This window comes from Microtus oregoni, unplaced genomic scaffold (assembly GCF_018167655.1).
Source record: "Microtus oregoni isolate MIOR12 unplaced genomic scaffold, Mior012 000045F_ref0000178, whole genome shotgun sequence".
In the NCBI taxonomy this organism is placed as follows: Eukaryota; Metazoa; Chordata; class Mammalia; order Rodentia; family Cricetidae; genus Microtus; species Microtus oregoni.
In genome coordinates, this window is record NW_024543219.1 from 12024868 (window position 1) to 12048204 (window position 23337).

Below are 23337 nucleotides of genomic sequence, written 5' to 3' on the forward strand. Positions count from 1 at the left end.
CAAAGAGGAGAATACACTATTGGGGGAGGAAGTGTGGAATGTGTAGAAGGAGCGCCGGGCCACTTCTCGCCGCCCGGCTCCCCCACAGCTAGCTTTACACCCGAAATAACAACACACACTGCCTGTCCCATTAGCTCTAGCCTCTCACATCTTGATTAACCCATTTCTATTCATCTGTGTTTACCACGATGTCGATGTTGTGGCTTACCAGAAAGATTCTAACCTATGTCCATATTGGGCCGGAGCTTCATGGCATCTGCCTGACTCTGCTTTCTTCCTCCCAGAATTCTGTTCTGTCTACTCCACCCACCTAAGGGCTGGCCTATCCAAAGGCCAAAGCAGTTTCTTTATTAACCAATGAAAGTAATACATAGACAGATGACCCTCCTACACCAGGAATGGATGTCACCTAAACAATCAGAGCATTGGCCAGCCAATCCTCAACTCTTGCTGTGCTTGCTTTTTGTGAATGTCAGCAAGTGTTTTTTAACTAGAGAATAGTATATTGCAAACTGAGTTTCTCATCACTGGGTCCAGAAAGTCACTGTGACTGGCAGCCAGAGGCTCTTTGATTTTTGCCCCTTGCACTTTGTGCAAGCCTTGAGTATTCCCTATGCCCCGTGTATTTAATCCCCTCCTTCTTCAGCTTGCTTCAAGGAGGTGTTTCAGGATTAAGTAAGATGTATGTCAAAATACTCACTAACCTCTTGGAAGGCAGAAACATGTTATCCACTGTTATTTCATAGCATTTTGTAACAAGATGGGAATTTTCCAAGTACATGAAAATCTGCTCTTGTTGAGATAAAAATCTCCTGCTTATGACAGGTGACCAGAAGTACTGCTTTTTGAACTGAGCCAACAAAATAATGCAACTATAGGCAGCATGTGGGGAGCCACCCAAGTCTCTGAGTTGGTAATTGGCTTGTCTGGCCTGGAGTTGAACCTCCCTTTTGATTTACTGAGGGCTCACTTAGAACCTCATTCTTTGGCTCCTCTGCTCCTGGGGAATTTGAGCTTGTTGAAGCAGCATCAGAAAACATAACACTTGTATTCAGCTCATCAAACACCGACTGTGTCCTGGGGGCCAGAATATGTTGGTCTGTTACTATGGCCGTGTTCCAGCCCTTCTCACAGCAGCTGTTTTCAAACACATTCTTGGGCTCATACTTACGGTATGATGTTAATCCATTTGTTCACTCGGTGATCTGTTGATGTGCAATCTCGATCACTATCAAAACCCTACATATTCCGTAGGCTCCAGTCCAGGAATAGCACTGGGAGCTCTTCCTTTCTCAGAAGGAATTACTCAGATATGCTGCCCCTGGGTGTGTAATCTTCAGAGAGCCGGGGAGCTCCCTCTGTCCGCTGTCCTCTCATTACTCCACACGGCACCTGCAGCTTTACTGTGAACACACTTCATTCCATGCATGTCTCACCTATTAGCACACAGCTCCAGTGGGACTGCGGCCTTCAGCTGCTCCAGGAAGTCCTCGGCAGAGGAAAACCTAGGAGCACTCTTAGAACAGCCAAAGTTCAACTAGAAGAAAATCCAGTGTGGGGCCTCAAATCTGTGTCCTGCCCTTCATGTCCTCAGCATCTGTGTTCAGAATAAGCTTGTAAATCTTTATTCCCTTCTGCCTTATCTGCCATGGTCATGAGTGTACATCTTCTCACCTGTCAATTGTCAGGTTAATGACAGTCAAGGTGCTTACACACTAAGAGGGAGAAAATGCCAAGAATAATGAAATGTTTTGACAGTTGTCTTAGTTACTGTCCTGTTGCTATGAAGAGACATCATGACCAGGGCAACATATAGAAGAAAGCATTTAATTGGGGGGCTTGCTTATTGTTTCAGAGGGCTAGTCCATTATGATCATGGTGGGGAATGTGGTGGGGAACATTCAAAGGAAACCTCAAAGCCTACTACCAGTGACATATCTCTTCTAACAAGGCTACACCTCCTAATCCTTCCCAAACAGTTCCACCAACTAGGGACCAAGCATGCAAATGCATGAGCCTATGGGGTCTGTTCTTATTCAAATTCAAACCATCACTACAATAAAAGCACACACATAATCAGCAAGGCCAAAAGCAAGAGGTAATGTTAGAGGCCACCTCTCTGATTACCTCTCTGACTGCAAAGCTGTAGCTGGTGTTTCTGGTTTCCTCACTCTGCTACTCATTCCACACTCCCTTCACTTCCAGGCGGTTGGTTACTGACTGTGTTAAGTTATTCCTTGACACTGAGAAGTCTGGAGGGTTTACAGGTCTTTCCTACTTAGAGCTGTAATCTCCAGTAAGTGTCCTACTATTTGGATACTTAGGCTGTTTCTGTCTTAAATACTACAATTCACTAGGGATGACATCTGGGTCTGGAGTTTTCTCCATGAACACTTTTAGTACATAGACTCAGTTTCTTCAGCACACACAAAACTATTTATAGTTGTTAAATTCTGATTGAATTTAGTAAGGGAAATTTTGTCCCTAAGAAATCGTGTTTTTTTTTTTTAAAAAAAAAACAAACTTTATGATTAGTTGTCCTGGTTGCTTGCAATAATAGCACTGCTAACTTTCCAAAGTCTATAGTTTCTGTACGATAGGATACAAGGGGTCACAAGCCTTACGTAGTAGAAGACAGCTCAAGCTTTGGTATACTGTACTTCTTTAACATTTGGTTGAAAAAATATTTCTTAATTTCTACCCAAAATTCTTTAACTTACGGATAATTTGAAGTAAATTGTTTAGTTTTCAAATGTGTTACTGATTCAGAATATTTCAGTATGAACAAAGGATGCATTTTATTGATTTCAACTTTTCAAAATATTGCCAAGACTTGTTTTATGATCCAGAAGGGTCAGATTGGATACATGCGCAATGTGCTTTTGAGAACAAATCTTGGAATGCAATAGTCAGTGTCTGTTAATTCAGTTGAGATTTCAGACCTTCAGTTCATAGCAGGTTCACTCTCTGCTCTCTTGGTTCCTGGGGGTGCTGTACCAAAGATCTGTGCAGACGAGGGCCACATTTGTCTCCTCTTCATTCTTTGGACATATTCCTTGACATATTTTAAAGCTGAGCTCTTTGGTACAAAAGTTAGAATAATTATACCTTTATTATGGATCAATTTTTACATATATAATAATTTCTCCTACATTTCTTAATCTTCACTCACATTTTTAGACAACTTTATTTTGTAAATTTTCTATTGATGATGGAATTGCACCTTTATTTTTGTTCAACTTTTCTTTCCTTATATTTTGGATCTATTTTTGATAGTAGTTTATGATTGAGTTTTATTGATTTGGTATAGTCCTAATGTGCCAAAGACAGTAATTCAATTTACATGGTAGGATTTCTATACAGCCCATACCTTGTCTCTGAGATCCTCATCTATTCAGTTAGCTATTGAGCAACTCAATGCAGATATTGCCAATTTATTTATAGTTAGTATGTTAAAAACTGAAATAATTAGCCTAATAAAAGATAGTCCTTGTACCATTTTCCCTCAGGCAATTATACCATTATCCACCAATCAAACTTTAAGACATCCACAAAATTTTCCTGTCTCTCATCCCCAGGACCACGGTAATGAAAGCACAGTTCTGCCTCCTAATCACTCCTCAGAATGTTCTCTCCTTCTTTGCCACTGCTGCCCCATTAATTCACATTCTCCTTGGTTTTTATTTAGCCTCTCTAACGCTGACCTACCCAAGTCTCTCTGCTGTAAAACTGGCCGGGGTGACCTTTGTAAACGTGGTCATGTATCCCTCTTGATTGATTCACTGATGCTGTGGTTTTCTGTTCTCACATGCAAAAGTGTCTTTGTTTCAAGATGAAGAATTCATCCCAGTGTCTTCGGCTCCTCCTTTCTGATTCTTACCATGTTTTAGCTCACATTCTTTGTCCCTGTATTCTAAACCATATAGGTTTCTACTTTAGATCTCTAATTGTTAGCACAAGCAAAAATGCTCTTGTCCACTGTGCATGATCGCTCAGCCAGCCTTGGAGACACTGTTGCGGCCCTTACATTTCTAAGAAAACTGTGAACACCCATGTCTTTCTACACAGATATCTGCTCCTATGTTCATGGCCCTCATAAGCCCTGGAAATACACGCTTTACTGGACTGCTAATGCCTTGATGGCATGGCCATGCCTTGCTCATATTTAGTATATAGTTAATACAGCGTTTAGCACAGACCATACTTCTGAATAACTGGGTAAATAATAAGCGAATGAATACTACATTATTAATTTCTTCTAATCTAGATAATTTATTCTCCATAGTAGTATACTTAAGTTATTACCTGATTCTCTTCTTCATCGGCTTTGTTCCTCCCTTCCCCCTGGCTCTTTTTTTCTTTCACAGATTTTTTTAGAGGACCCTGGAATCCTGTATCAGGGTATAGGTTGAGATTTCTTTGCAAACCTTCAAGTTTCTCTGAGCAAACGAACCACTGAGACTGAAATGGTAAAACCATGTGTTAGGAAGAAGCCCAGGGTCAGGTATGGGAAGCCTGTAGCACTCCACTCCCTACACAGTACTTTGCCCAAGGAGACCAAGGTCACAGTGCTCAGGCTTGCTTGAAACTCTTTAGGTCCGTTTGTAAATACCAGAACCGAGTACAGTAAGTTTCTGTTCTCAGAAAGCATTTTTGAGGCCAAAGCTGTCAAATACAGATGGCAATCATTTTTCAAAGTTACCTTCAAAGATGAGTCCTAACGTATCCATTGGGATCTCCCTGCCTTACTTCACTGGGTAGGCTGGAGATTAAGACAATGGAAGACTGGAAACTAGGTACTCCAAGCATTCCGGGAAAGCCAAGATTTCAAATGCTCTGTCTCTTGTCCCACTACACTTCTTCAGATAATGGGCAGATACTTGTTGATTTTGAGAACATTGTACTGACTTGCCCCCACCACACACCCACAGTCCTGGCGACGGTGGTAGAGACGGGTAACTTATCTTTAGCTTTTAAATAGCCTTCTCCCTGATCATGCATCACTAAGAACTCATTCTGGCATGGGCTCCATAGACTGATACCAAGTGATGCTGGGGGCCAAAGTCCATTTGAACCTGATGGTAACCCCCGGAGAAAGACGGTCTACATGGTCTCCCCATGTGCTTAGCATTTGGTTCATTTGTAATGAATGATGCATGACAAATGTGACTGTCTGGTGACAATGGTAGTAGGGATGAAAGCTTGTCATCAGCCCTGAAGGAAGCTTTGGGAACTTCCAGGGTCGGGAGTGACTTTAGTTCACTCAGCCCCTGGAGTTCACACCAAGACAGAAAAGAAATCATGAAGTTCAAGGGCATCTTGGGTGGATAGAGGTGGGAGAGAAGTAGTTGTAACTTAAGTTTTCTTTGACCTCAACTACTTACCAGAGAGGCTACGCCCATTACCAGACGCTGTCTTAACTCTTGGTACTAAAAAGCCACCAAAAACTCTCTCTCTCTCTCTCTCTCTCTCTCTCTCTCTCTCTCTCTCTCTACTTCTTTCATCCACTCTAGAAACCTGGTTTAAATAATCAGAAAAGTAGAAGAGTCAAAGATTCAAGCTTTGCCTTAAGACTAAGTAGTAGACCCTCTAAATGAAGTGCTAAATCAGAGGAGAAGCTTGAACTGACGTACTCGGCCTCCGTTGGGCTGTCATCTCCAGCACCATACCCCATTTCCTCAGCTACTGGTGCTTTGGAGGAAATCACTTGTGACACTTGAGGATAAACGTTCTCTCTGTGATGCGGCTATGATTATAAACTAGGTTTAGGATGGAAGAAGCTCCCAAATCGATGTGTTCCCACTATGAGTTGACGGTAGAAACTCCCAAACGAATGAGTTCCTCTTATGAGTTAACGATATTTTTATAAGTCCCTCCTATGCACCAACAAGGCTCAGGTTTCTGAGCTTTCTTAGAGACTCACACATTTGTTCTTGGGCTGAACTACAAGGAAGCCCTTTCTCTTTCAAAGAAACGTGAAAAGGTGGTCTCTCTTCTTGCTGGATGCGGATTTGCATGCAGCAAAAGAGTTACCCACACATACTTCTGAGAGGTCTGTGAAAGTTACCTGTCCACTAAGTAGCTGAAGAGGCAGGAGTCCCCTTTCCTTCCTCCACAAGATATGTCTGTCCAACACCGTGACTCCACCGTGAGAAAGGGGCACTGCCAGCTAGACTTTCCCCTTCTTCCGAGGAAAGAACTGGAGACCAAGATAAGAGTCACAGCTATATATTTCAAAGCTACAAAAAGGCATAAGGAATTATGCAATGAGGACACATGCACACACTCCCCAGCTAAAATGAATAGCTTGACCCATGGTAAGGCCTTCTACCTGCCTATAGCACCCTTTCCAACGGATTCCCCAGTCTTCCATCCCTTCCCACATTTGGGTCCCAGGATTTTCTTATGTATTATTATGTCCCTAAGTAGTTAAGGGAAAAACAGTGTTTCTTTACTGATTTTAGAGTCTAAAAATAGAAGTTTTTCTATTCTATCTATGTATGTATGCTATGGCAAGTTTTCTGTTCCACTGCTTAGTTTTCCCCATGTGGGTCATGTTTCATTATGAATTTCAGCAAGCGTGTTCTCTACTGTGTCATGTCTGTTGTCTTCCATTTGTTGTATCTGCCTTTTCATGGAATGCTTTCTTTCCTCCTGGGCAGATCGAGAAGGACATGGTACATTACCAGGACCCCAAGAGGCAGAATTCAGCAAATGCAAAACTGACACCTAAAAAAGATTTGCGTGAAAGAATATTGAAAAACAAAGTACAGTCAAAGACGTTTGCATCCGCTCAGTTTCAGATGGAATTTACGTCCATTGTGGTTTCATTTTGTATGCAAAAGGCATAATTCTTTTGTATATATGTACGCTTATGAGGGTGTGCTGTGCACATGGGTTATTGCAAGCACATGGGTGAAGGTGCATGTGTCTGTGTGCCCATGGAGGCCAACAAAGGACTTTAGGTGTCTTGTTCCATCACTTACTTCATTGGTACAGGGCCTGTCACTGACCCTGAAAGTGCACTGGTGGCCACGAAGCCTCACAGAGTGCTGGGGTTACTCCTATCGGGCTGTTTCTGTTGGTTCTAGGAACTCACGTCTTCAGGCTGTCCAACCAATGCTGATTCTCACTCAGCATCCCTGCAGCCTCCTGAGACGAATTCTTTGGAGAGAGTGACTTCAGGCTTTCTACACAACACAGTGAGTACTTCAAAGCTGAAATAAAATGAGCGGAGGCCTATTACACTCTTCATCAACTCAGTCTCCTGGACTTTATGTGTTATTGTTCTCAGAGGATCACGGCAAGGTAAGGAGAGAGCCTGCCTTAACACGTGGCAAGTCCCAAAGAGCTCCAGAAATACTGATTTGGATGAGGCCATGGATAGTATATCTTTTCTCCCCCGATCTTAAGCTTCTGGCCCAACAGCAGAGTACAAGAAGCTAGCAAGCTCCCCTCATGGAGGGGAGCCAAGATTTGAAGGAATGGAATAACAAGTGCCTTGGGCAAGGTCATGGGGCGCTGACTTCCAGGCCTGGCTTCTATTTCCCAGGCCTTCTATCTCTCGTGCCTTCTGCAAATGGTAGTCATTTTCTTATCTCTTGTGTTGCAGCCTCCCTAAGCCGGGAGATTTTGATCTCCTGAAAAGTGTTTATTAAATCCTCCTGAGTATTCCTTTGAAATACATCTCCTCCACATCTCTTCTCTCTCATCACCCCCTCCCCGATCGTCACTTCACACCTGGTTGGTTAGCATGCTCCTAGCAGGACTAAGTGAGACCATGCTCTCCTCCTCCACCCCCCAGATGCTATTCCTCTTTCTCAGACAGTCTCCTTCGACAGCTTTGGAGACTCCTGGTCTCTAGGGCATCAAGTCAATACTCTGTTCTGGGTTTCCCAGATTGAGAATTTTGTCCCATCTGTTGATCCTTATCTCTGGTTACCTCGTGCTCCACAATCTCAACTCCATCGTGTCTGATGTCTCCCAACTGTACAAATGTTCCGTGCTTGTATCTGTGTCTTTCAGATGCTGTGTTTTGCTCCTGGAATACTTTATTCAAATCTTCAGACCACATGTTCATTCACAGAACCTCAACCAACTTCCTGTTGCTTCTGAGTTCTGCAACATGAAATGATTGTTAACTGTATTCTTGGGGATCAAGTCGGGGCAGCCAACTTCCTGGCCTGGTTGGGTTTTAGTTCCTGGAAGATAGCAGCTCTCTAGTGAGTCTGGGCTCAGAGCTCAGCCACAAGGTGCCAAGACCTGACCTGGGCAGGTTGCATGCTCACATCTGTCAGTGCATTTATTCCTTTTGCCACACGAGCTTCTATTGTTAGTTCTACTCCAGAAAAAAAAGTTGTCACTCTCTTCACCACAGACCCTAAGGAGTGTGCAGGACTGTAGGTGGAGGCACTGACGAAGACTGTCTCAAACTGCTGCAGAGGAAGCTAATGTTTTAGATTAGAGCTGACCTGTGGCCCAAGGTGTCTGTTATGTGACTTTTGAACTGTTATTCTCAGCAGGGACTGGTATATAGTAACGCTACCTTTGCTTATCTCGACAACTCTAGTCAGAAATAAAAGTTCATTTAAAAGAAAATTATAATTAGACTGTTTGGGGATTCTATTACAGTTGCATTCCCCTTTGAGTTATAATTCTAGAGTATTCCATCTTTCCTCTACCCCCACAACCTATGCTAGCTAGGATGTTTAAATTTAGAACACTGAATCTGAACAAACAATGCAGCCTGACCTTTCAGAAAAGCGCAAGAAACTGGTTTTGTTTGAAGGGAAGCAAACTATAAATGCTAAGGAAGCTGGTGATTTATGATGTAAAATTTCATTAGCAAACTAATAATAAAGGGGAAGCCAGGGCCACTGCCCCAGTGTGATCACAAGAAACCCAAATTATGTTTTCAGAGTATAACATAAGAATTAACTTAATGGTGGGTCTAAGTAAATTCATAAAAAGAAAACATTTTTCATTAATGCTTCTAATACTTAGAGGGGGTAGTTCTAGTCTTTTCATTTTGGGAAACCACTGATAAGTTAATATGCATTTATTAATTCAGTGGGGCACTGAGGGAAATGCTGGTAATTAGTGAAGACAGTCGGGCTTTCTGTAAAACATCTTGGCTTTAGGAAGAGGCAGACTGCATCTTCCTCTTCGTGCCTGCCTCTCCCTCCTGTTGTTTCCATTCATATCTGGGCTGAGAGGATGTGTTGCAATGCCCCTTTATGGGTCGGGAAACTAGGGCACAGGGACACAAAAAAGGTGCATATTGGAACCACCAGCTGGGGACAAGTGGCAGCGACTGTTCTTCTGCCAGCAGACGGAGGCTCAACCTAGAAGGCAAGGATGCATCCTGGGAATTCCTAGGACGGTGTCCTTGATGTGTTCTCGGGATCTGAGCCCATTCCTTGTCAAGACGGCCACATCCACAGCCTTAATGTGTTAAGTTGGAGTGATGGACAAAAAGAAGTTCTTTGTTCTGTTTCTTTACAGTGGACCCGCAGCACTTGTAAGTAGTAGAACACTTACAAGTGTTACCTACCAGCTGCTGACTCTTCAAGGTCTGAGACTGTATCTAAGTCAATGTTGCTTTTCTGTGGGGAGTCCTGGCCAATCACAGGGCCAGACACATATAGACAGGAACTGGCACTATCTACCTAAGGAAGGACTCTTGTACCGGCCGCTTTTGTATTGGAGAGATCTGCTTGGCCTGGATGAGCTCATGCTAACACAAGCTGGGTCGCTTTCTGTTCAAGTCTCTTCCTTCCCCATATTGACTCAGAGCAGTCAGAAAAGACAAAAGCATCTCCTTGCTTCCTCTTGTGGGCTCTCACCATCTTTCATTCCCCACTGCGACATCTCCTGGGGAACCTGTTCTGAAGAAAACAGATTGTCTGTTTCTAGCTGGCAGAGGCCTGTTTACAGCAACTTATTTATTATCACTTCTCCGTAGCTCGGACGTAGCACTAGACGGTATGCTCTCTAGCCTAACCAAACATTGACACCTCAATTGCCGGTTTCCTTTGCTTCATTCTCGGGCCCAGTTCCTTTGTGGGTGTGTTTGTCATGTACGACAATGGCAGGAGACCTTTTTTAAGTTCACGGCCCAATAAAACAAACAAGCAAAGTAGTGAACAATCGATTCAGGTTTTTTCCCAATCAGGTAAAAGTATTGAAAAAAATCATACTTCTATAGCTGTTTCATGAAGATAATGTTTTTAACAAAAAGTCAGAAAAGAGAGAGAGAAAGAAAGAGAGAGGAAAAGAGAGAGAGAAGGAAGGGAGGGAGGGAGGGAGGGAGGGAGGGAGGAAGGAAGGAAGGAAGGAAGGAAAGAAAGAAAGCACACAAATCTGGGAACTGAGATAAAAAGTGTTCTCTGGAGCCCGTTCATTACACAGGGACAGCTTCAGTACATCTTCAGGTGGCTTGATACTTGGTTTTTCTTTAGTACTCAGCAGTAGCCCACTCTACGGCTCTCCCAGCTTGTTCACTCGGTCGCCTGTTTAAGGGCATCTTCGCTGCAGCATTTATGAATAAAATCCCCGTAAGTTCTTGGGCAGACATCTGTGTGGGAAGAAATCTCACATTCTTTGACTAATTACCAAGTAATGAGCATTTATGATAGGAGTATTAACTTTTTAAAGGAACAAGCAAAGTGTCCTTCGAAGAGGTATTTCCAGTCTGTGCTCCTCCACATTCTTGTCACCAGGGGCCTTGCCTTTGCTTGGGGATTTAGGCCATTACAACAGATAGGTAGTAGAATCTTATTATTGTTTTAAATTTCATTTTCCTGATGATGTATTATATAAAGAATCTTTTCATACACTTCTTCATTGTCTGCATAGATTCTTTAATAAGGTGTTTCTTATGACCTTTGGTCTGTTTGTTGTTATTCTTCAGACAAGATCTCAAAGATAGCCTCAAATATGCCATGTAGACAAGGCTGTCCTCAAACTAAATGTCTCTGTGTCCCAAGTGCTGGGATTACAAGTGTGCCACCATGCCTGAGTTTCCCTGAGTGTGACTCCCCATGTGGTAGAAGGAAAGAACAGATTCCCGCAAGGTTTAACTGTTTGCTGTAGCTCTAAGACACAATCAAAACATAAGCTAAAAGCAAAAGATTGGAAAACAAATGAGGTGTTTTTGTATGTTTTGTTTTTTGAGACAGGGTTTCACTGTGTAGCTCTGGCTATCCTGGAACTCACTCTGTATTCCAGGCTGACCTAGAACTCACAGAGATCCACCAGCCTCTGCCTCCCAAGTTCTAGGATTAAAACTGTGGGCCACCATACCCAGCTAGGGTGTCCTGAAATCAGAGTTCTAGAATTGTTCCTTGTTGGTTTGTCTTTGTGTCTCCTCTGTCTGTGCCTTGCCTTTCTCTTTCCTTCACAGACAGACAGTTTTAATTATAATGAATTCTATTTTATTTTTTGATTTTTCGAGACAGGGTTTCTCCGTAGCTTTTTGGTTCCTGTCCTGGAACTAGCTCTTGTAGACCAGGCTGGCCTCAGACTCACAGAGATCCGCCTGCCTCTGCCTCCCGAGTGCTGGGATTAAAGGCGTGCGCCACCACCGCCCGGTTTATAATGAATTCTAAGTTATCAGTTTTTGCCTTCATGAGTGTGCCTTTTTGTCTTCCATGTCTTATATAAAGGATGGATTTTTTTTTACAGGAACATAATTGGACAAACTAAACTGAGCTATATTAAAATAAATTATTGTAAAAATAACAACATAAGTTGATCAGTTTATTCCCATCAAGGGTTGGCTAACTGTCACCAAAGTTTTCTTCCCAGTGTAAGCAATCATAAACCAGGTGGATACAAGAAATAATAGATCTCAGAACCTGGAGAGCCCGTGACACAAGATGATGATTCCCGAGAGAAGGAAACAGATGATGCAAGACCTACAATAACCTAGATTACTGGTTGGCTAGTTCTCAGCAATATAAGCAGACAGAATAAGCCAGCAGAGTAACACAGGTGGACTGGTACCACTGACGTAATTACTGCTATAGTGCGATCCTGCTGCTGGCCAAGTGTTTATCTGGGCACCTGTGGGTTGCAACTGCCCCAGGAAAGGGGAAACTCAACATCAGTCACTGAATCAAACAATCCTTGGAGCTCATCAAGGACGGGAGAAGTGCAGAACCCCACCAACTACAACAGCTAGACTTCCTGAAGATGGAAGCCATCAACAGGGCTGTCATAAGCGCCATGTGAGACACTTTGTTCCCAGAATGAAGGCTCATTCCAGAATGACAGAGCATAAAAAGCCTTGGAGAAATCACAAGGGACCCAACCACACAGGAGAACAAAGCCAACTCTTTAATGAAGTTTATCACCCAAGAACATCAAAGTCAAAATATTCAGGATCTAATCAAAGACATGCAGAGAAACAGGAAAATATGACCTATGGCTGGAAGAAAAATGAATCAATAGGAACAGATCCAGGAATAACAAGAACTAGAATAGGTACAGACAATAAAGCAGTTATGAGAACTATTTTTAAGGATATACTCAAGGATGTGAGGAAAATATTAAATGATGAAAAGATCCAAATGCAGCTTTGAGAGAAAAAAATTCCAAAATTTCTACAATAATAAAGTATTTAGTGGAATTAGTGCCATAGTGTGTACTATGTCATCAAATAGTGAACCCTAAGAAGCATAAAAACTAATAAATATGCTCTTTTATCCTACAGTTGAAAGGAAGCACAGTGTCACATAGCTTAACACATATAATTATAATCCAAGAAGAAACAAGATAAGCAAGACAAAGTCAAAAGAATGTGGTTAGAGCAAAAGTACTTTAGTGTGAATCTATAAACTCAGAGGAATCTTAGTAAACCACAAGCAGTAAAAATGGAAATAAAATCTCATAAAGGGAAATGCATCATGACCAAGTTGTGACAGAAGTGATACATTCTCAGCTGCAGGTGACCAGAGGAAAACACATATTTGGTACTGGGGGAAGAATTTAGATAGCTTCTCCTTCTAAACTGTGATGCTCAGAGAACTGGAGCAAGAGCAAGGACTGACAGATTATACACCATGAATTCTGGACCCAGAGAGACAGTCTTTCAAAATCTAAGAGAAATAAAGACTTCCTAAAATGGTTTGTTTGGGGTATGCTCGTGCCCCCCTCTATGTTGTGTAGGCCAGAGGACAATTTGTGTAGGGTGGTGTTCTCTTTCTGTCATGAGGGTTCCCAAGATAGACTTCAGGTCATCAGTCTTGATGGCCATGCACCTTTACCTGTTGAGCAATCTCATCAGTCCAAAAGATTTTTTAAAACAACCAAAATAGACCTGACTATGAGCAGTCTATAATCAAGAAACTCCATTAGCTCTACAAAAATAAAAGAATATCAAACGGAGATTAAGTAACAGAATAAATGACAATATAAAGGAATGTATGTGGGCAAATTTCTCAAAACGACATCTCTCTCATTTTTACTAGCACCACTCATGGCGGGACATAGCATACGGAGGTCCAAAGTATAGAGAGACAACGCTATGCTGTAAACAGAGGCAACAACACCAATGCTTGGCTCAGGGAACTAACAACAAAGTCTTATTACTTTCAATTAAGTATGGCTTTTGAGAAACAGATGAAGCAAGCAAGATGACTCAGAGGGTAAAGGTGCTTGCTGAATGCCTGGAGACCTGATTTCTATCCCTGAAACTCATATAGACATAGAAGGCGAGAATTGACTCCACAAAGTTGTCCTCCGACCTCCACATATGTGTGCCTTGGTACTTGAGCCCACCACACAAATAGCACACAAACACACACACACACGCACAAATAAATTTTAACGTGAAAAAGGTTATATGGTATAATCTTTAAAAAGTTAATTTAGAGTATATATATATATATGTGTGTGTATATATATTTATATATATATATATGTATATGCATACATACAGAAAATCCCCAGATAACACTTGTCTTAGTGTCTTTTCTTTAAAATACTCTGAGAAAAAAAAAAACAACCCAGGGAGCTAGGGTTTATTCCTGCTCACCGTCGAGGAGCACAGTTCATCATGGCGGGGAAATCAAAGCTGCTGGAGCTCCTCGCATTCATCTGGAGTCAAGGAGCAGAGAGTGGTGAGTGCCCGCTGCTGTGCAACACTCTTTCTCCACCCACACAGTCTAGGGTCCACCCAGAGGACAGTGACACCCACAGTGCTTGGGACTTTCTGTACCAGGCTTTTCCTTTCTGCCTCTAACCAGTTCCCATATCATGACAGGGCGACTTTTTCTTAGTTACGAATTCTCAGCCTTTTCTTATGCTTGTCCCACTAGCTCTTAAATCGTAACCTGCCAAGTGGTGCTGGCACATGTCTTTGAGTCCAGCACTCAGAAGGAAGAAGCAGGTGGATCTCTGTAAGTTCGAGGTCAACCTGGTTTACAGAGTAAGTTCCAGGACAAGCTCCAATGCTACACAGAGAAACCCTGTCGTGAAAAACAAAAAATGAAAAAACAAACAAACAAACTTAACCTGTTTCTCTTTGTCTAAGTTTTGTCTCAGGGCTCTCTCTCTCTCTCTCTCTCTCTCTCTCTCTCTCTCTCTCTCATTGTCTCCATGTCTGGCTGTTAGTTGCCTGCCTTGGTTGTGTCCCTCTCTTTCTCCCCCATTCTTTCCCCCTTCTCGAGCCTAGATTTCTCTCTGCCTGCCAGTCCTGCGTATCTCTCTCTTGCCTAGCTATTGGCCATTCATTTTTATTAGACCAATCAGGTGCCTTAGGCAGGCAGGGTGAAACAAATGCAACACATCTTTACATAATTAAACACAGCATAAACAAATGTAACATGTCTTTATATATTTAAAATACTATTTCACAAAAACTTTTCTTCACAATTAACGTTATTGAGAGACTCCCGCATTGGCATGCCCATCTCCCAGTGATTCTAGAATCTGTCTTGTTGGCAGTTTAGATTGATCATCACAACACTACTCTTGAATTGTTCTGTACTTTCAAGGAAGAAATAATGCCAATGTGATATATGCTCCAGGGAGCAGAAGGGGACATTTTTTTAACTTAATCTAGAGTCTACTGTATGAGTCTGTGATAAAAATAATGCAGCTCTGTAACACAGATGCAAACACTCTAAAAAATGGTAATCTGAAAACACTAATTTGTGTGTGTGTGTGTGTGTGTGTGTGTGTGTGTGTGTGTGTTTATGTGAGCCAGAGACAGTGCCTTCCCCTATCACTTGTTACCTTATTCATTTATTTGATACAGGGTCTCTCACGAAGCCTGAAGCTTCCTATTTGGCTAGACTAGGAGGAACGGGTCCTCCTTTCCCACTGCTCCCACGTAGCATTGGCGTTTTATGTGGGAGTTGGGGATCTGAACCCAGGTCCACATGCTTGCACCGTGAGCACATTACTGATGGAACTATCTCTCCAGTTCCTATTAAAAACTGTTTTTAATCACAATTTTGTCATGGTTATTTTTTAAATGAACAATCAAAATTCATATAAAAACCAGAAGCCAATTCAATGTCATTTCTCTCAATTCAGAACAGTTAAGCTATAGTCTAAGAACCAGAGCTGTTAGGGACATATGAACATCTTCCTTGTGGTCCTAGAGCCCAGAGTTAGGAATGTAGATACCAGCCAGAGGAAATGAGGACCTCAGAGAGAGGACAAGAGCAGAACTATCTTGGTGACTTCTCATGCCTGAGATGCTGGGGTGCCACTGAAAGGTGGTAAACAACCAAGATGCCCACCACGAAGGGTTGGACTTCCATAAATCATGCCTAGGGAAAAACTCTGAAGACTCATCAGTGTTAGGTCCCACAGCCATGCCTGAATCTATTGAGCATGCTCTCAAGTTTCCACACAGCTCTCCAAATCAAAGACTGATCTAGTCCCTTGTCCACAATGGTGTAGAGATCTTAATACCATCTGCATCAGGGCCTTTGTATTCTGTAGTCTCCAGATAACTTACAATAGTGAATACAATTTTAATGCAGTGCAAATAACTGTATTGTTTATTGTATAATACAAAGAAAGGAGTCTGCATATATTCAGTAAAAGTATTTTTAAACTATTTTTTATTCACTTTGAATCAGTAAATTTGCAGATTGGCAACCTCTTAGAAAAAACCTACAGGGACAGTCAGTTGGTCTTTTATAAGGGAAGGTTAGGGTTGTACAACTGTTTTGAAGATGCAGTAAGAGACACAGGCTGCTAGACATTTGTCCAGGAGAGGTACAGCACTGGCTGTGAGTGAACCCTAATGCAAACTATGGACTTTGTTTGACTGTGATGTCCTTCTTGGAACACACGCAGTTTCAGGATTCTGATGGTTGGGAAGTGTGTGTGTGTGTGTGTGTGTGTGTAGGAAGGAAACTTGTAGGAACTATCTATGCTTTCCACTCAGCTTTGCTGTGGAAATAGCATGACTCTACCACTTACTACAATATGCTTATCTTTGTACAGGGACTCCCTGCACAAACACATATATTTCCACATGGCTGTGATTACTAACAGATGATATTCGCCTTTCCGCATTCTAATTCAGCACAAGGCAGTGTTTCCTAAAAAAAGGCCAAAGGTTCTAATTGCTTAAGAATTTGTGTACCTAAATTAGGTAATTTATTTATAAAATGTATTAGCCGCATAACCATAAAGGAGTCAGAAAGCTAACTTTTGTGGACCAAGCACTCACAAGGCATTGCCCCCTCTACCTGGTGCTTCACACGTGTCATTCTCTTAGCATCTGAAACAACCATGTGAGATGCATGCAGTTACCTCTGCTTTGTAGAGAATCAAACTGCAATTTAAAGATAACTCAGTTATCAAGTTAGCCCCAGAGCATCATTGCACAAGCTTGTATATTACTGGTACTGTATCCAACTTCAATTTTTTTATGATTTGAAGAGTACCAGAACAATATTTATCAAATACCTGGAATGGAATCCTGGCTTTCTAAGAAGTTAAAGAAGCAAGGTTGGGGGAACTAATGACTGGCTGGCAGACAGATTGGTAAGTCATACATTTTTCTAGGTTATCTGAGAAGCTTTCAGTGGAAGTTTCAAAGCCTTCATTCTGCGGAAGACCACAGGCCTTCATATCCTGATAATATCTTGAAGATCCATCTTGTCTTCTACTAGGGATGAGAATACTGCAACTAGTTCCATCCAACCCTGGGAATCTTGCCTTATACACAATGTTATTCATAATTTATTTCCAGAGTTCACTCTATGACAGTGTCTGTTAAGCATTGTAGTTTTATCTCATTATTTATTTCCCAAGGGAATAATATACCTTGGAGTCAAGACATAAAATGATGTAGAAGCATAGAGCTGTAGCCCAGAAGAGATCACAGGACTCAGTAGACCACCTCCAGACTTCAGGAAGAACCACACGTAAGCCATGATAGACAGATAGGTATCTAGCTTGTTGTAAAGCCCTCCAGGGAGGAAGATTCTGTAACCAATCCCAGATGCCCAACCGGACTCTTTGAATGTGGCTGACAATGAGGGCTGACTGAGAAGCCAAGGACAATGGCACTGGGTTTTGATTCTACTGCATGTACTGGCTTTGTGGGCGCCTAGTCTATTTGGATGCTCACCTTCCTAGACCTGGATTGAGGGGGGAGGACCTTGGACTTCCCACGGGGCAGGGAACCCTGATTGCTCTTTGGACTGGAGAGGGAGGGGGAGAGGGAGTGGGGGCAGGGGGGAAATGGGAGGAGGTGGAAATTTTTAATTAAAAACAACAAATACCTCGAAACTCATCTAGTGTAGTGTATTTGCACTCTGTGTGGTAGTGTGTTGAACACAGGGAGTCAGAACTCAGTAAAGGTGTATGGGAAGCAGGATTAAGTCTGTTTCCAGAGAGCACAGGAATTCAAAGTCTCATCTTGTAAGCATCTTTGGTTCCCTTTTCTACCTGTTCTCTCAATTTCAATGAAGAGCTTATACCATACTTCTCTATGGCGTCTCGATTCTCTCTTCTTTCATTCCTTCTGCCAAACATAGTTGAAGCACTTGTTTCTGTTAGCTTGGATTTCTTAAAGCCTTCTTCCAATATCACTGCCTTTGGGTTTTTCTCTTTCTATATTATTTTTATCCCACTATGACCACAATACCCAAAGAAAAAATTCATAAAAAAGGGCTTATTTGGGCTCTTAGTTTCAGAGGGATTTGAGTCCATCGTGGCAAAACAGGCCTGTGTATCTGCCCATGGGATGTCTGCTCAGGAAGTGGAGATGGCTGGATAGATGGGCCGGTATAAACTTCATAGCCCCACTTCCCAAAGGCTCCATAGCTGTCAAAACAAGGCTACAAATTAAGGATTGAACATTCAAAATACAAGCCTTTAGGGATAACCAACATTCTAACTATAACATCTCCACAGTGCTATAACATGTGTCTTGTCAATGCCATATCTAACATATTAACAAGCTAACAATATAAATGTGAATCTATCATCTATATATTCATATATATGTACACAAATATATGTACATATTGTCTACCTATAATCTATCTATCTATCATCTATCTATCTATCTATCTATCTATCTATCTATCATCTCTCTGCCTATCTACTGTCTATCAAGTCTACTTAACTCCTTGTGATTTGACTTCAACTTTCCTTCTCAGTCACATCTCTAGATATTTTTCCAACACATGTTCAATGAACCACTCGTGGTGAATATAATTTACCTTATGGATTTCTAACATTTGTAGCATTTGTTCACTGTCTCCACGATTTTTTCCCTACTGTCTTTGTGCTATTCTTGCTCATCTTGCTCATTTCTCTATGAAATCTGCCTCATTATTTTCTCACCTCTCTTGCTTCCTAAAACCTTTGACACACCTTGGTCACATAGATATTCAACCAATGTGTATTATGATTCTGATGCATGCAATGAGCAGCTGAGTAGAGCAGGCAGAGAGAAAAGTCCATAGAGATAGTAGGAAGAGCAAACAATAGCCACAAGGGTGATGCTGGTGGTGAGAGAGAGGACAATGGCATACAGATGTCTCCCCTTTGGGGTGAAAGGGCTTTATCTGTAATCTAAGGGAAGTGGATAGTCAGAGCACTGGGGACATCAGTAGCTCCTGGAACAAGAGACAAGTGTGGGAAGACAATAGCCACATATACAAGGAACCTACTGTTGAAGACATACTAACTTCTCCATCAGCCTAAAGGCAGGTGATTAAGAGTGCTGAGTCAGGGACATTGAAGATAAAAGCAGGCAGGGACAGAGTGAGTGCCTGTTTGTCATCATGAGACCAGACTCAACACTGTTGTCATCATGAGACCAGACTCAACACTGTTTTGTATGACAGTGGTTTTATGAGTCCATGGCGAGAATACCTATCTGGCCATTTCTGGTGTTCTCGAGAGTTCTAGGAGGGAGAAGAGGTGATTTGCCAACACCCTGTGAGGCCAACGTTATGGAGACATTCCATTTTCCACTCAACAAATTGCCATGAGGAGTAATATTGCTGAACCAGTGTGGAGAGAGCTTTCTTGGGCACTACTCAACAAAAGATCTCCTACATTTCCTTCAGAACATACAACTCTATAATATGTAATGTCTGAAATGGGTGTAGAAATCAATTTAAACATAAGAAAATAAATTTGATTATGTAAAACATTATGATCTATACATTCAAAGAAATTTATGTTTCCTTCAAAATAGTTACCATAAGCACCTACAGACACAGGATAATCACACTGCTGTCCCTGTTTTGTGTTAGATCTTTTTATTTGGATTGCCTAACAAGTTTTGATGTATTTCAGGAATGCTTCAGAGTCCTGAAATGTTACTAGGAGGTTAGCATCACTGTCCTTATTTTCCAGGTGAGGACAACGTTGTAACTTACCATACTAGGTGACAGCCCAGCCCAGTGACAGGGGGTCGAAGTCAGGTTTAAGTGGAACATCAACCTGAGAATCACATTCTTCTTATTCAGTTTGATTGAGCTTTTTCTCTTTCTTTCTTTCTTTCTTTCTTTCTTTCTTTCTTTCCTTCTTCCACTCTCTTTTTTCTTTTTTCTCTCTTTCTTTTTTGAACCAAATTACTATGAAAGTTCTTTAGAACTGAAAGTACAGCCATTTTAATGAGTATATCTGATGTGCTCAGCACATTGATTTTAGAATGGGTTTGAGGTTCAAGATAGTTTGATGATTTTTGGAATAGAATATAGTAGAGATAGTTGGAGACCTTGGTCCATTCATATTCTTAGGGAACAAAAAAGCAGCTAAGAATGCTCTGGAAGAAGTCTATCAAATACTGTGTATGGTTTTTAAACTGAGCCAAAAGATAATTTAAAAATATTGTAGGTTTTTTTAAATTTGTAAATCATCACAGTATTAGAAAAGTAGAGGCAGGCACTGTGGAACAGACTCTCAATCCCAGCACTTGGGAAGTTGAGACACGGGGATGAAGAGCTTGAGGCTGGACTTGGTTATACACCAAGTTCCAGCACAGTCTAGGCTATGCAGGGAGACCCTGTCTCCAAAAAGAAAGTGAGAAAGAAGGAAATGAGGAGGGGAAAAGAGAGTGGAAGGAGGGAAAGGAAAGGAAAACAAGTGTACTTGGTATAAAAGTAGAAAAAATTTTATGTCAAACAATCCTATCCTTGAACTCCAGGGTCAGAATAATGATTACAGTTCACACTGTTTTTCCCCAATTATACATCAGTGAGTTGGCAGGACAACCTGTCAGTCTGAAAGTTCTTTCCTGTGTGCATCCTAGACTCTAGATACATTGGGAAATGCCAAGGCCCTGCCTAAAACCTTCAGAGCTTGCCTGATCCCACCCCAGGCCTATGCCAGGACTTTTCTGAAGAAGAATGTTCCCATCAGGGCATGTTATATTAAGCAGAAATTTCAGTATTTCAAGATTTTGAGATGTGAATGCAAATTGATCTTTTTTTCCCGTTTATTTATTTATTAAAGATTTCTGTCTCTTCCCTGCCACCTCCTCCCATTTCCCTCCCCCTCCCCCAATCAGGTTCCCCTCCCTTGTCAGCCCATAGAGCTATCAGGGTTCCCTGCCCAATTGAACATAGCGGACAATGAGGACTACTGAGAACTCAAGAACAATGGCAATGGGTTTTTGATCCTACTGCACGTACTGGCTTTGTGGGAGCCTAGGCAGTTTGGATGCTCACCTTACTAGACCTGGATAGAGGTGGGTGGTCCTTGGACTTCCCACTGAGCAGGGAACCCTGATAGCTCTATGGGCTGACAAGTGAATGCAAATTGCTAATCAAAAAAGGAAGACATTTATTTAGACATAATTTAAAGAATGACTTTCAAAAACAAAAATTCAAACTCCAAAGCAGGTAAGCCTGATTTCCCCTTGTCTGACTGGAGGGTGTTTTTTTGTTTGTTTGCTTGCTTGTTGTTGTTGTTCATTTCTTTTTCATCTGTCACACAACTCAACTTTTCTAAGTAGACTCAAAGAAAAGACACCAAAACTCTTCTCTGACTTTTCCATATTTAGCACAACACCACGCAAAATTGCTAAATACCATTTAACCACACTTACCATCCTGGGGCCTATAAATTCAGTATTCAGATACTTGATTACAGACCACAGGGTGACTGTTTCAGAAGTAGTTTGTGGGAATGCAAGGAAACATCCCTCCCTCAGATCTTCTTCTGGTTATTAACTGGGTAACGTGGGTTCTCTCCTCCTTTCATTCTCAATTATTCTACCATGGCTGTCAGCTCTAGTTTCTGATGCAGATGCGTGGTTATGGAAGGTGCATGTAAGCCAGAGTTGGGGGACCACTTTCTGCTATGTTTGTAGTCCAAAAGGAAAATAAAAGCATATGTTTTTGGTTTCACAGTAAAATTCCAAGTAACACAGGAGTCAGTCACTGAGTATTAGTACAGCAAACATGGAACTGATGTTAGACACAAAGGGAGAAATATTATGAAATAATCTTTTGTATATTGTGAAGAGGTGTCTTTGACAAGATGCCTTATGATTGGTTTAATAAAAGAGCTGACTGACTGGTAGCTAAGCAGGATGTACAGGTGGGACAGCAAAACACAGAGGATCTTGGGAAGAAGAAGGGCAGTGTCAGTGTCACCAGCGAGACAGAGAAGGAACAGGAGATGCAAGATGAAAGACAGACAGCACCATGAGGCAGAATGTAGATGAATAGAAATGGGTTAATTGACATTGTAAGAGCTAGTTAGTAATAAGCCTGAGCTATCAACCAAGCTTTTATAAATAATACTAAGTCTCTGCGCCTGTTATTTGTGAACTGGTGGATGGGAGACCAGGAAGTTGCTTCTCTGGAATGGCCAGCATCACCTCTACTCAGATAAAGACCCTCATCCTCTCTTCCTTCAAAACCATCTTCCTCTCTTCTGGATCCACTTGTCACATGAAGGACTAAGTGATGGGAATCACAGCCTAGGTGTGATTAGTTTATATTTTGTAAAGATAAGCCTCGGTGTTCTTACTCACCCCAGGAACTATTTGAGGAAGAGAAGCAAACCTCTTCTATTGCCTAGATTTTATAGACACAAGACATAGATTTTAATTCTGGATAATTTATAAGAAAGATAAAGATTGTACAGAATACATATCTGCTTCAAGAGTGCTGGAAGATCAAGAAGGTAGAAAGAAAATTGAAATTGCCTTGTAGAATGAGCCCAAGGAGCCTGAATCTGGAGCTGCTGTGACCGGGTCATAGACATACACCAAGGCCATGGTACGACTGACCCCACCCAACACTAGACATGCTTCTGAATTGCTCTTTCTGTTGCCCCTAAACTTGATCTTATGGCAAACTGATCTCACTGTCAGAGAAAATTAGTTTCAATCCTCATTTGCTTGCAACTCTGTCTGAGTCTTTATTCAAAGACTGAAGTGGACATTTTTTTATTGGTAGAGCCAGGTCACATAGCATACACTACCAGTGGGATGGACTAGAAGGTTGGCTCAGAGCATATCTTGCTTCTATGATGATGAATATTTGGGTACCTCCCACCAAACCTCATGGGTGGATAATTATAGCCTGGGAATGAAGCGCAGACATTGAGTAGCCAGGACAACTAACTTGCTGCACCTGAAGGCTGGAGCAGCAATCTTCTCTCACTGACCGCACAATTTAGTCCTTGCTCCGTATGGTGGAAGGCTCTCCTTACCCTTAGTCCTGTGGATCTAGGGTCATCAGTGTATATGGCAGGGCTCTGGGGTTCACTAGAGTGTCTTGTGGATGGTGAGTGGTGTCAGAAGAGCCCCTGAGTCATGCTTGGTTGGCATTTAGAAAGACAAAAAAAAATGTAAGTGTTCTGGAAAAACATGTGTTGGTGAATCAGTAT